The sequence below is a fragment of the Pleurodeles waltl genome, chromosome 6, assembly GCF_031143425.1.
Source record: "Pleurodeles waltl isolate 20211129_DDA chromosome 6, aPleWal1.hap1.20221129, whole genome shotgun sequence".
In the NCBI taxonomy this organism is placed as follows: Eukaryota; Metazoa; Chordata; class Amphibia; order Caudata; family Salamandridae; genus Pleurodeles; species Pleurodeles waltl.
In genome coordinates, this window is record NC_090445.1 from 1,037,249,131 (window position 1) to 1,037,264,671 (window position 15,541).

At 41.5% G+C, this 15,541-nt stretch overlaps 1 long non-coding RNA gene across 1 annotated transcript in view; it reads right to left on the minus strand.

Moving 5' to 3' along the window:
* The window catches only part of LOC138300516 (uncharacterized), a 476,230-nt gene that overhangs the window by 420,389 nt on the left and 40,300 nt on the right, over positions 1-15,541 (minus strand). The window lies entirely within an intron of this gene.

The window sequence follows — 15,541 nt, forward strand, 5'->3', positions numbered from 1 at the left end:
GTTAAGCACAGGTTAATTTGGGGTTTGTTTGTGTCTTCAACCTGACAGGAATTGTAGCTGCTGCTTCAGTAGAGATCCACATCTTTCAACAAACTACACAATTTCCTACACTCACCATCGAGTCCCAGGATATGTCAACACCCACAAACCATGCTAATTCACACCACCATAGCTGAGTAACCTCAACTGACTTTTCAACTGCACCCGCCTTTTATAAAAAAAGGACACAGGTTTAATTTAATTGATGCACCTCTCCTACTTAAAAGCTGGCACCAAGGATAATTAGTGGACCCTTAGTCCCAACCGCTGATTACAACTCTGAACATATGGATTACTGCACTGCTCTGATATCAGAAGGACTGCAGAAGAATAAGTAGTGGAAACTTAGTCCCAACTCTTGAGTAAAACTCTGGACACATGGATTGCTGTGCTGCTCTGCTGCCAGAAGGATTGCTACTCTGTTGCTCTGCTACTCAGGCAGGACCAAACAAGAAGCTTTTCCACCAGTAAGTTTTCCAGAATTGTCTGTCAACACTGAAGAGGGATATTGGTCTTCGGGATGTGGGTGTACCCCCCTTACAAAAGAGCTTTACATCAAGAGTCATTACATCATAGACAATACATTATGTCACTACTTCACAGGACAGTTTTCCTACATTTCCATTGGAATTCATTACATCACATGGGACCTTACATTGCTGGTAAGTATTAGAACATACCTTGATTTAAAACAAAAACATACACACACATACGCACATGTATGTAATCAGATATAAGTTAATAAGTTTGGGAGGGCGGACTACCAACACAATGCAGCCACTCTGGGCAGGTAAAACACAGTTCTGGGAGAATCTGTGCTTAGCCCTGGTTTGGTACGTCAGAAATAGTAATTACATTCTCAAACAAATAAAAAAATAGAGGACAATTTAATGAACAACAAGAAACCAAGAACATTAAAACAGGTTAAGGGCATCTGATGAAAAAAAGAAAAATGAATTATTATATCTGATGATTGTGCGTCAGGGAACAAGTAATTGAAAAAGCCTGAAGTTGAAGGTGGCCTCAGAATTAACATACTTTATTTTTTGCTAAGAAATGCACATTCACTGCTGTATATTTACAATATGTTTTATTTATTTTTATATTCATATGCCTGTCCTCAATCAGGCATCTGAGATTGTCTTCATTTTGGGCTTCTGGTGAATCCCATGGCCCCTGGTGATCCTTTTGGCTCCCCACCTGGTACATCTCCAGAAAGTTGGCACAGGAGCTGATTTCTTCATTCTCCCACCTGCAGACCCCACGAGTAGAGTGTTTTTTGTGCCTTGGCCAGCTCCTACCAGACACGAGGAGTGGGAGATGGCTGACTGTGCTTTCGGGGCTATGGGCCTACTCAAGACAGTTAATGTGCTCTTGGTAAGCCCACACTCACTCACTGGTCTCCCAAGGTTGATGCCACAATGATGCTAGTGCCCGGCTAGTTATTAAAAGAGATTACAGCGGTGTACATCCTCTCCTTGAATTAGTGCATATCTTTGCAGATGAAAATAAAATTAGCACAGTGGTGCTCACTGTTCTGCCCGGTGTGGTAGCAGTCCCTGGGGAGTATGAAGTAAACAGAACGTGTCATCACTCATTCTTCTCTCCCCGATGGTGACTGTCCCCAGGAGCATGAAAATAAAAGGGTTACACAATGTCCCCTATGCTTTCCAGGCAGTCGCAGTCCCTAGTGAGTTACTAAAACATAAATATTATTTTTACTTGTAATTTCAGGACTAGGGGAATATATCCCCAATCCCTATAATGGCTGCCACAACATATTCTCCTTGTTGTTGCCAGCCAATCAGGATCCACCAATCTATTTGAATAGGTCAATCAACGCATATCTGGAAACAAAGTTCCACCGTTAGCTCCTTAGTGCCCATCAAGCATCTTTTTAAATAATATGTTGAAAACAGCTGAACGGTCTTATACCAAATGATGGAAAAGCTTTTTGAGTAAAGTTCCAACTTTTTGCTAATTGTGGTGTAATTTCTTTCAGCCATTTTTCTGTATCAAAGAGGAATAATTTGTATGGGAATTAAAATGGGAAGTCTATGTTTTTGGATCTCCTTTTCATCTTGGCCCCACTTGACAGATCAGCACCAAGTTATCCATAAAGGAGCCAACGTGGATGAACGTTTTTTAAGTGTGTGCACATTTGGGGAATGATGCAAACGTTATTAAGAAAACAAAAAAATGCATTTTCTATGGAAAGTCTGACCTAATGAGTGTCTTACAAAACATTGGGAGCAAGGCACCAGTTTCTCTAAATTCTTCCAGCATAGCCGGCAAGTTAGAAGCCAGACTGTCTAGATCAAGGATCTCCAGCCTTTTCAATAGTGAGAGCTACTTCAGATCAATGGAAAGCATCCCGACCTACCACCTAATATATGGCTGTTATATAATGGTACATAAAGTTCACCTAGTTTGACACACCACTCCTAGAGTATCCCAGTCCTGCTCCATTGCGCATACAGCATTAGCTCCACATAACCTCTACAGCAAATGTTTATTTTTGGGATCTCCAAGGATCTATTTTGTCCCTTGTTTATAAATCTAAGTTAGAGGTAAGAGTCTAATTTGGACTTGTGTTCTCATTGTCATGCAATACGTAAGAAGGAATTGCTAATTTTGAGAGTGAGGGCTTGAAGGCCCATTAACAATAATACATTTTGTGAGGTGCATGCAGAATTCCTACCTATTTACAAGTGCCTTGCAAACTGTACAGCAGTCAGACAATAATGACACAAATTGACAAATGAGGTGATTGCTAAGCTAATCACTCATTAAACAAAGGAAGACACATGAGGAGCAAGCCAGACATAAAGCAATGAAAAATGGAAGAAAAAGAAAGGAGAGGAAGAAAGGAAGAGGAAGGAAGGAGAGGACGAAAAAGGAAGCAGAGAGAGAAAAAAGGAAATATAAAGAAGAAAAACGAGGAAAGGAAAGGAGCCAAAGACAATGAAAGAAAAAGGTGAGAAGAGGTAGAAAAATGGGGAAGAAAGGAAGGAAGAGACAGAAAGTCTGTGAAAGGGAGAGAGAGAAAGAGAAAAGGATAAAAAAGAAAATATCAGTAATTTAAGGGAAGGAGTGAGCGAGAGAGAAAGGGGGAGAGAGAGAAGGGTGGAGTGTGAAAAAGCATGAGAGGAAAACAGAAAGAAGAGGAAAAAGGGGAAAAAAGAGAGGGAAATAAAAGGGCAGATGAAACATAAAAAGGAGAGAATGAAAGATAAAGAAACATGAGAGAAGGTAGAACAACAAAGGGAAAGAATAGGAATGAAAAGAAAGAAAGAAAGAAAGAAAGAAAGAAAGAAAGAAAGAAAGAAAGAAAGAAAGAAAGAAAGAAAGAAAGAAAGAAAGAAAAGGCTGAAAGAAGAAACGAACAAGTCATAAATAAAAATTGTGAATGACAGAGAGAAGGACAAGTAGAGTACACATCTAGGAGGAAGGTAGAAAAATGTAGAGCAAGAAAGAAAAACAAATTACAAGAAAGAGAAACAGGAAAGGAGGGTAAGACAAAAAGCAGGAAAGAATTCAAGAGGGGGAGAAAAAAGTAACAAAGAAAGAGAAAAAAGCAAAAAGGAAGAGAATTTGATGAAAGGGATAAACAAAAGAAAAAGCAAAAGAAAGTCAACAAGTAATTGGAGACAAAAAGCGAAGTCGAGAAAGAAGTTGAGAATAAAGAATGAAAGAGAAGAATGGAAAGAAAGTAAGGAGTGAGATCAAAAACGGAGAAATAGAAGGGAAAGAAAGCAGAAGAAAAAAAGTAGCTTAGAAAACAGGAGGAACAGAAGAAAATGAGAAATAGAAATGAAGTAGAAAAAGAAGGAAACAAAGAAACAACAAAAATAAAAGAAAGGTGAAAGAACAGATATAAATAATATTTCTGAACATTGTGGGCTGCATAGCCCCGCCTATTCAGCTTTCCAGGCCCACTAGAAAACACTGCACTGTTTTTTAAAGTGATTCCTAATACTTGGGCAGCTGCATATTGTCAAACTGGTTGGTAGGTATTTATCATGTCTGAGTTGCTCAGAAGTAGCCTGAGAGCTATTGGTAGCATGCAATCGACTTGTTGGAGACCCCTGTAGATAATACTTGAAGAAAGTAACAGAGGGTTCGTCAGTACCTAGCGCCTTCCTTTCAGACATGTCCTGGATATTATTTTATATGTGCACAAGTGATACTGGCTATGTCATTACAGCTTCATTGGCATCTTCCTTCCAGTGCTTAATTTGTAAGTAAAAACGTGCCGGTGCTCAAAGCACTCCTGTTAAACATGCGGCTGCTGCAATTTAATGTGCGAACACAGAATACTGAGACAGGGTAATCTTGAAGCCATCTCGGGCCTCTTCAATCCATTTACAGACACTTCCTGCCCTTTGAGCTCACTCTTGCAGCTTTCTGCTTTCTCCCATTTTGACGCATGTTCGTTTTTCTTATCCTCTGTCTTTCCCATATGTGTCTTTTGCTTGCAGCAAATGCTTGAGGTAGAAAATTAAGCGCCGGCCCTCAAAAATAAGTGCTGGTGATCCACACCGGAAACAACAAGCACAAATTAAGCACTGCTTCCTTCTACGTCAAAGCAATCCTGGTTAAGTAGGATCTTACTGACTTTAATGTCCCAAAACCTTCGAAATAGTATAGGCGCTCTAGATACTGCTTGCATTTTACACCCTCGCACTATCATTTAGAAATATTTCAATAACACATTGGTGCACCCATGCTCGTTGTAGGATTCTTATCAAAGTTTTTCCTGGGTGTTTTGCCTATATGAACTCTTACGGTATGCATACCTCGCCTAGCATTTAATTCCCCAATACTCCATTTTTTAAAAATATGGTGTAAATGCGAAAATTACATGAAATGCCTAAACAACTAATGGGAAAATAAAATATTAGGGGAAAAAACGCCAGCTTCGACATGATGCCCTTTTTTTAGCACAAGATGCGGTCTTGTTTCACTTTTCGGCACAGGACAAATTTTGCACTAATAAAACAGCAGGAAAATCACATGTGACAGAAATACAGCCGCTCATGTTAAGTTCATAAACATTCTTGTGGTCCCGGTATAGCATTGTTACGGTACCTAATTGCCAGTCATAAAACATAGTGCAAGAGATAATCTCAGGAAATTCACATAAAAGCAAAGGGAATTGGGAATCCCAGAATTTCAATAGCTCAGAATAATACTTTATATGCTTTTCAGGTCATGCTTACATTGGGCTCAGAACCAACACTCAGTTCAAAGTATTCCAAAATGGAGGCTCTGATTTCAGTCTTGAACAGTGATTCCAGAAGTGCCTCCACTGGAAACCTCCAAATCTGTTCATTTTGAACATGGCTTGGTCAGTGCTTAATTTGTGCTTGTTGTTTCCGGTGCTGAGCACCGGCACTTATTTGTGAGGGCTGGGGCTTATTCTTATGCTTTAAGCATTTGCTGTGAGCAAAAGACACATATGGGAAAGACGGAAGAAGGAAAAACTAAAAAGCGTCATAAAGGGAGACAGTAGAAAGTTGTAGGATGAGCTGAAGGGGCATGCGTGGCCGTAAATGGATTGAAGAGGCCCGAGATGGCTTCATGATTACGCTGCCTCAGTATTCAGTGCTGGTAGATTTAATTACAGCAACCTCATGTTTAAGAGAAGGGCTTTGAGCACCAGCACCTCTTTATTTACAAATTAAGCACTGGGCTTGGTAGAGAGAAAGAACAACATTGAGGAGAGGTCTGACAAATGAAGGACCGGAAAGCCATCTTATTTATCCATGCACAACCTCATGAGTGGTGAGCCAATAATATATCTGTGAATACCTATCATGGACTAAGCAATTCAAAGTGAGGCCACAGCATTTGGATGCCAATATTGCCATAGATCGATGATAGAAACTGGGTTTCTGGTTGACAGAGGTATGCACCCTGTCCAAGCAGGGGCCACAATCTGAGTAAGGGTATATCATCACACACCATAAATCAAATTGTGCTCACCCCCTGGTAGCTTTGCACATCACACTCAGGCCTAACTTAAGAGGCAATGTTTAAAGTATTTGTGCAATACTTCAAACAGTAACACAGTCAAAATACTACACAAAAAGATACTGCACCTGGTTAAAATATCGATCTCAAATAACAAAACAAGGCCAAAACTACAAAAATCCAATAGGCAGAAGTAGAGATATGATTTTTTAAAGAATAAACTTAGTTAAAGTCCTTAGAAGCATAAAGCGCCACATAACCTTTATATTTTGCGCTTTCCTTACCTTTGCTGGGAGCAGTTCCTATATGCCACTAAACAAACACAGATCCTTCGGACCGCATTCGAAATCATCTGGAAATTCTGAACGAGAGATTTTAAGGGGTGTAGAAAGGAAGCCCAAAAGATAAAGGTTTTATGGAGAAGTGTGGTATGCCCAGGAAGTTATGGTGATAAGGTATACACGCTACTTATACCATCCTGAAGAGGCCATTAGACACTAGGCCGAAATGCGTTGACACCTTTGTGAAAACAAGGAGCCTGTCTGCAACATATTATACTAGGCCCGGGCATTAAAACTCCAGTCCGGCGAAAGAGTTTGCAGAGTTCGGGCACTTACACTACATGGATTAATGCGGAGCTCTTGAATTCCACAATCTAGCATAGAGCGGACTTCGTTTGAGTGAGGTTGGGTTTTGGAACTCTCTTGCGAGCACCAGTAGATTTTCTACTGAAGATACATTTAAATCTATTCAAAAAGTAATTTTTGAGTGGATTTTATTCTCCATTGGACCCTTCAAGGTGGTTTATAGATTGAGAAGCCTTTTTTTTTCAAACAGGAAGGAAGTGCCCCAGAGACTCCAACTTCTTGCTCCTGTCAAGAAGGATCCTTACAGAGCTTTGTCTAACTCCTGGTAACTTTTCACTTTGATTTTGATGTGGAAGGATCACTCTCTTCATCTCTGGGATATACCTTTGGATGTAAGGGCTTTGTTTTTCTGAAATCTCTCAAGTAATTTAAAAAACTATTAAATAATGGTGCTGTTTGTTTGCTTGAGCATGCACCAATATTTGTTTGTACTGTAATTTAATTTTAAAAATGTATAGTGGTGGGGGACCTAGAGGTTAAGTATGGGCCTGCTATTTATTTTGCATTTCCTTGATGTTCCATCTTTTGTAAAGGAAAATTGTTGCACAGCTCAGTACCTGACTTTTTCTACAAGTTTGTAACATTTGCTATATTATTTTACTATGTGACCTAGATTTCCAAATGGCCATCTAGCTAGTAGGCTGAGTACTAGTAGTCATCAGTGCAGGAATGGCATTGGATTAAATAAAAAATGTTGGCTATTGTTTGCATTTCATTGTTTTTGCAAAAAGTGTATATGTTGTGTGGTAATATATGATAGCATAGGAAGATGTGTGTACTGTAGTTGTGAAATTGTTATAGCTCAGTTAATTTTCATGTTAGATTTAATGACTTAATGTTAGTGCTGTCTTCAGGGTTATGGCCAGTGGGTATGTGTGTGTGTCTGTGTGTGTGCGTTCATCATTGTCCACCATTTTTGTGTGTTCTGCATGCCATGTCGCCAGGTGCCATTTTGTGTAGTCTATGTCCATAGGCTTGCATGTGTTTTTTGTTCTTCATGCCTTCTTGTTTGCAGTTGTTGTTTGACCATGTGGCTGGCAGCCATTTTCTGCATCCAGCCAGAGACTCTATGCCATAGGCTTGCATGTTCTCTTCTTTGTTCTCCTTGCTCCTTGTTGTTGTTGTTTGACCATGTGGCTGGTGGCTATTTTGTGCATGCAGCCAGTGTTCTTTTGCCATAAGGTTGCATGTGTTCTTTCTTTGTTTCCCATGCCTCCTTGCTCCTTGTTATTGCTGTGTGACCATGTGATGACGGGCATTTTGTCAATCCAGCCGGAGTCCCGTTGCCATACGCTTGTACGTGTTCTTTGTTTGTCTTGCCTCCTTGCTCCTTGCTGTTATTGTTTGACCATGTGGCTGGGGGCAATGTTGTCCATCCAGCCAGTGCCCCTTTGCCATATGCTTGCATGTGTTCTTTATTTGACATGCCTTCTTGCTCGTTGTTGTTGTTTTACTGTGTAGCTGGCAGCCATTTTGTTCATACAGCCAGTGTGTCTTTGTCATAGGCTTGCATGGGTTCTTCTTTGTTCCCCACGCCTTCTTGCTCCTTGATGTTGTTGTGTAACCACATGGCTGGTGGCCATTTTGTCCATCCACCCAGAGCCCCTTTGCCAAAGGCTTGCATATGTTCTCTGTTTGCCATCCCTCTTTTCTCCTTTGTTTTGTTTTACCATGTGGCTAGCAGCCATTTTATGCATCCAGCAAGTGTGTCTCTACCATAGGCTTGCATGGGTTCCCCTTTGTTTTCTTTGCCTTCTTGCTGTTGGTATTTAACTATGTGGCTGGCAGCCATTTTGTCCATCCAGCCAGTGACCTTTTGCCATAGGCGTGCATTTGTTCTTTGTTTGCCATGCCTCCTTGCTCCTTGATGTTTTTACCACACACCTGGCAGCAATTTTGTGTATCCAGCCAGTGTGTATTTTTATTTTCTATTTCAATTTATTATTTTAATTTGTTATTCTATTCTGTTTATTTTCATTTCTTCATTTAAAATGTGTATTTATTTTTTTAATTTTATGTTTATTTATTTTTTTAATTTCATGTTTTTGTCTTGTAATTTTTATTTCAGTTTTTAATTTTGCATTTTGCTATGACCCGTCCATCCACATCCATTCATCCATTTATCCATCCATGCATCCATCTATCCATCCATCCATCCCTCCTTCCATCCATGGTGCACAGCCGCACAACAGCATTTTGTTTCTTTAGGACTAAAATCATTCCATTTGCTCCTGGAGACCCTGGCTGTGGCACACTGCAGCAGCATAATATATTTTTTTAATAACTATTCCATTTCCCCTGGACCACCGTGCCACCATGTTTTTTTTAAGGATTATTCCATTTTCTGATGCACCTCTCCCTGACTACTACAGAGTCTCCTTTAAAACAGATGGAGATAAAGCAAAGAGCTATATCTGCATACTGTGCTTTCTGGTTTAGAAAACAAAATATGGTGTGGTGGTGTGGTGTGGTTGGGCTTTAAAACATTTGATTAAATTGGTATTTATTACATAAGTAATACATAAGTAACTAATTGCACTAGGATTACATTTGTCTGTACTATACCAACCCGCCACAATGCAATGTTTCACTAACTACATATCTTTCTTGCTTGGTTGAGAGATGCCACATCACCCACAGTACTGCCAAAGAGAAGGCCTGCACAGTTACTTCAGTCCTCCAAATTCTTCAACTCGTGCAACTTAGTGCCACAGCCAACTGACAGCTGAAGATGGCCCCAAAGAAAGTCACTCCCAAGAAGGTGGTCAGAGAGAAGAAGCAGATTTCCACAGGTGGTGTGCCAAATGCAACTTTTTTTGGAAGATGTGTTCCTGGCACACCTGCCCCTGGTGAGGATTCTGGAAGCAGTGCTCCCACATCACAGCACCACCCTAACCTAAGCCCAAGACCACAAAGTCTTTCAGTGAGGCAGCCAGTGCAATCATGGTGACGCCGAAGGGCAGTGGCTTAAATGCATTTTTCCCTTTCAGAAAGTATCACCGAAGCATTTCAGGACACAGTGCAAATTGGACAGAAGCCGCAGCCAGCAATAGTAGATCTTCCCAAAGTTCAACAGAAGAGGAGGTTGAGCTTCCTTTTGAGCAAGAACCACCTCTTTTAGAAGCAATGGATCCCAGATCTCTATCAAGAAAAAAGAAGTGTACTACTCCACCTTCTTTTGATGTCGATGATAGGGACATGGAGTAGACCCCAGCAGAGGACGGGAGACTCCAGCAAAGGCACCAACTACTTCACAAGAGGCACCTTCGTCAGGGGCTCCACAAAAGAAGAATATCAAGGCTACAGTTATGGGCATGTTCAGGAAGAAGAGGCCTTACGACCGCAACCACCCAATGACACGTTTGTACAATGGGAAGTTGGCTAAAATATTAGCACTGGTTATCCTCCCTTTTTCTTTTGTAGAAGGAGTGGGATGCTTAGAGTTTCTGGCAGCCATCTGCCCAAAATACAAGGTTGCAAGTCAGACCTATTTTGCCAGAGTTGCTATTTCAATGCTGCATCTTGATGTACTGCAATTGGTTGGACAAGCTTTGCAGCAAAGTGTTGTCCACACTATCCACCTGATGACAGACATTTGGACCAGTTGTCACGCTATGATTACATGTGTATCACTGCAAACTAAATATCTTTTGTGGGAGTAAATCAAAAGCTATGTACAGTTCTTACCCCTGAAGAAACATTAAACCTCTTAGCTGCTTGACCTCCCCCCAAGTTCCCCCCAAGTGCTGAGCCCTTTTTTGGCTATTTGGGGTAGTTTGGGGTAGGCGCTTAGGTCTTCATACCTTTTTGTCCACATAAGCTATCAACACCAAATTTGCATCCTTTTTTCCAACATCCAGAGGATTCTAAATGTACCCACAGTTTCTGGGTTCCACTGGAGGGGACCAAGAAATTTGCCAAAATACAGCTGAAATGTCATTTTAAAAAAACAAAAATGGGGAAAAAGAGCTGCAGAAGGAAGCATGTGTTTTTTTCCCCTGAAAATGGCATCAACAAAGGCTTTGTGGTGCTAAAATCAAATCACCAACTTCCCAGCTTTCAGGAACAGGCAGACATGAATCAGAAAACCACATTTTTCAACACAATTTTGGCATTTTACTGGGACATGCCCCTTTTTTTTTTTTTTTTTTTTACTTTTAGCCTCCTTCCAGTTAGTGACAGAAATAGGTGTGAAACCTATGCTGGATTCCGGACAGCTAAACATTTATGAAAAGCAGACAAAATCCTGAATCCAACAAGGTGATTTGTGTAGATCCTACAAGGTTTTCCTACAGCTGACATAAAAAAATATTGAACTTCAGATGAAAAAAAACAGCCATTTCTCGCCACGTTTTACTCTAACTTTTTCCTGTGATGTCAGATTTTCAAAAGCAATACCCCACTACATCTGCAGGAATCTTCTTGTTGCAGGGTTATATAGGGCTTGTAGGTTCATCAAGAACCCTAGGAACCCAGAGCCAATAAATGAGCTGCATTTTGAAATGGGTTTTCATTGTACACCGGGTATACAGCAATTCATTTGGTGAAAAATAAAGAGTGAAAAATAGGTATCAAGGAAACTTTTGAATTTCCAAAATGGGCACAAGATAAGGTGTTAAAAAGTAGTGGTTATTTGCACATCTCTGAATTCGGGGGTCCCCATACTTGCATGTGAATTACAGGGCATTTCTCAAATACACTTCTTTATTACACACTGTCTTACATTTGCAAGAAGAAAATATAGAGAAAGACAATGGGCAGTAACACTTGTTTATCTATTCTGTGTTCCTCCATGTCTCCGGATAAAAATGGTACCTCACTCATGTGGGTAAGGCTAGTGCCCACGACAGGAAACGCCCCAAAAAGCAACATGGACACATCAAATTTTTACATTGAAATCTGCTGTGTTTTTTGTAATGTGCCTAGCTGTGGATTTTGGCTTCTAGCTCAGGCGGCACCTAGGGAAACCTGCCAAACCTGTGTATTTTCGAAAACTAGACACCTAGGGAATCCAGGATGGGGTGACTTGTGGGGATCTCACCAGATTCTGTTACCCAGAGTCCTCTGAAAACCTCAAAATGTAGCAAAAAAAACACTTTTTCCTCACATTTCGGTGAAAGAAAGTTCTGGAATCTAAGAGGAGCCACAAATGTCCTTCTACCCAGAATTACCCCAGGTCTACCGATAAAAATGGTACCTCACTTGTGTGGGTAGCCCTAGTGCCCGTGAAAGGAAATGCCTCAAGACACAACATGGACACATCACTTTTTCCCAAAGAAAACTGAGCTGTTTTTGGCAAAGTGCCTAGCTGTGGATTTTGGCCTCTAGCTCAGTCGGCACCTAGGGAAACTTAGCAAATCTATACATTTCTGAAAACTAGACACATAGGGGAACTCAGAATGGGGTGACTTGTGGGGCTCTCATCAGGTTTTGCTACCCAGAATCCTTTGCAAACCTCAACATTTGGCAAAAAAACACCTTTTCCTCATATTTTGGTGATGGAAAGTTCTGGAATCTGAGGGGAGCCACAAACTTCCTTCTACCCAGCATCCCCCCAGGTTTCCTGATAAAAATGGTACCTCACTTGTGTGGGTAGGTTAATGCCCACAACAGGAATGGATCACACAATGGTCAATGGTAGTCCTTGCTTGAGGTCTACAGTTAACCCTGGAGTGATCCATTCCTGACGCAGGCACTAGGCACAGGCATACAAGCATGGTTGTGTTTTTATCAAGACAAGTGGAGAAACACCTGGTAGTAGGAATTGTGTGGATCCCTGCACATTCCTCTAGTTTCTGTGATGAAAAAGCAAGGAAAAATAGTGTTTTTAATCAACATTTCACATTTGCAGGGTATTCTGGGTAAGAAATCTTTGGGAAATCCAAACATGCCACACTTCCATGGGCTGCCGCGGGTTTCTAATTTTCAGAAATGCCTGGGTTTGGTAGGTTTCCCTATATGGCCGCCAAGCCCAGGACCAAGTACTCAGGTAACTGTCTTACAAAACTAGGCTGTTTTGTGGCTGGTAATTTTGATGTCTCCACTATCCGTTTTGGGCTCTTCCCTGTCGCGGTCATTTGCCCACTCACACATGTGAGGCAACATTTTTCTCTGGAGACTTAGTGGAACGGTCGGTGGTAGAAAATTTGTGGCTGCCTTCAGATTCCAGGACTTCCCCTCACTGAAGTCCCTGAAGATGAATGTGTTTTTTTAATCAAAGTTTGTGATTTCAAGGGGATTCTGGGCAAAGGAAAACTGATGAGAGACACGCAAGTCCTGCATCCTTGGACTTCCCTGGTACCAGTATGTTAAAGTTAATCCACCACTCACACTGGTTGGTTTTAGCACCTCCAGAAATTATGGTTTCAAAGCATGAATACTTATCAAAGTATCTGAATATTGAAACCAAGTCTTCTGAAGGTAGGCCATAGATCCACGTCCAGGCACCAACCTCTTTATGGTCCATTCACACACCATTCATGCACAACAAACAACCCTTTCATACCACCGGCCATGGGCCCAATCCAACCAATCACTGCACTCACATTAACTTACTGCTGCCACAAGGCGGAATATGTTTGACTACATTTTACCACCTGCCAAGTAACTGTCTCGTTCCTGAACATTACCGAAGGCATGCGTAATGAACCTTTACTAATGACTCCCATGACAGCCATCCGAGGCTCAGGAAGACATGTTTTTCATGCGCCTTTAGCGCACTCTCTGTGCTAAATCCAACTCCTTCCAATTTATGGATGCAAGTTGGGGGCTGCCGAGTATGTCGTGCAAAGCGATTCTTTGAACTGAGCAAGCATATCTACCTTTGAAACTAAGGCAGACATGCTGGGGAATTCTTGTGATGTTCGCTAAAGAGAAGGTCAAAGGCTATTAAAAAAGGTAGTGTTTGGCACACAGGGGAGTCCATGAGAACGTAGCATATGTCCCAGCCAACATGAGGTGCAGTGCTGTGACTGTAATGCACTTTTCATCCAGCAAATTGAACATCTACTAAGTTCTGATGGAGGATGAACATGAAAAGCAGGTCAAACACTGACCCATTTGCGTCATTGTCCTTCAGTGCTGGGATGGCACCAATGGGTTTGAACCCATGGGTGTAGATGATGTGCATCTGTACTACCTTTACTATCTGCCTTCTACCTGTGCAATATCCTTGTGAAGGCACACCTACCATAAGCTTTCCTCACCCATTCATGTCTGTCCTCATCAGAGTCCTGACTAATCCTGTACAATTGGCAAGTGAACCTATACTAGTTTGTGGATGCAAGTGGGGGTGTCGAGTATGCCTTGGGAGGCCTATGCCTCGAACTGAGCAAGGATATCTACCATTGAAACTAACGCAGACATGCTGGTGAAGAACTTATAAGGTCTCTAAAGTAAAAAGTCAAACAAGTATCCTGTGGGACTCATTCACCAATACGTCTACTTTTACTTTGAAAGTGAAGCTACAAATTGAGTTTGCACACTTTTAAACAAGTTGAAATCTTGGTGAATTTGTCCCACAGTACATATGTTTGACTTATTACACTTACTCTGGTTCTCGTTAGCAATCCTGGAGGTCCTTGTGTAGCCCACACAAGTTACCTAACAAGTACCTCAAAATTCAGTCATGCCTTTAACATTGTGCCACACAGGGTACTCTGTGACAATGTGGCATATGTTCTGTTCACTAATATGTGCAGTATGGGGACTATAATGCATGTTAATTGAACAGAACACCTACCACGTTCTGACGGTGGATATAGGTGTCAAGCAGGCCATAAGCAAGTCCATGATTTCCTGAAGTAGATGAAGTACAATTCTGTGGCTGCCTGCCTAATGAAGCAGTGGCCCATGGATGTTTGGTATCCATGCACAGAAAGTGAAAGGATTACCCAACGGTAGCGCAACCTCCTTCGATTTCCCAGAACTTTTCTTTAGTATGATACAACGTAAAGCAAGTAGGGACACAGAGGCCTGGTTGAGATAGGCACTGGGGACAGTAATACCAATTCTCCTGCCGCTTTCCATGCTTCAAGCACATTTTACAGCGATGATATGAATGATCCTTTTTGGGTGTTTTAGGAATGCGATTAGCAAAGTGTCGCTCCTGCAGCCTTGCCACATACTCCAGAACATATGAGGTGGAGACTGCTGCTGCTTCTGTAACAGCAGTGAGGCTTTCAATTACAGACAACTGGAAGTCAGGGAAAGTTATGAGTCTTCCTGTTGTTGTTTCACTGTAAACAACATATGCATTTTATGTTGCCATCTGGATCAGGTGGATAAACAGTTTCTTGTACCAAGTGCGAGTTTTACGACACACATGGTATGGTTGAACTTATTGTAATAAAGTATACAGATGGGCTTGTGGACTTCAGCCATCTGACCTCAAACCGTGGTGGGGGAAGTGCTCTTGTCATGAACTGTAGTAAGCACGTATACATCATGCCTATCCAAGAACTTGACTGCGAGCAACACAGTACTCTGGGATTTCTGGTGCTTCTTGCAAACAAGCTCCTGAGGGAATCCTTTGCAGTTACAACAAACTGTACTGCAGACCACAGTGCCAGCTTTGTAGAGCTCCCTGAACATCTCTACTCCTGCATAGAAATTGTCCACATAAAGGATATAACCTTTGTGAAGGAATGGCTGAACATGTTCCCATACAATCCTGCCTGTGACTCCTAACGCAGAAGGGCAACCTATATTGTTTAGGGTAGAGTCCTTCCCTGTATACACTCTCAAGCTGTACACATAGCCAGAAGCGCTCTCACATAGCATGTAAAGCTTTATGCCATAGCGAGCTCTTTTGCTCGCAATGTACTGTCTGAACAACAGCCGTCCTTTGTACAGGTTCAAGTACTCATCAACTGCTATAT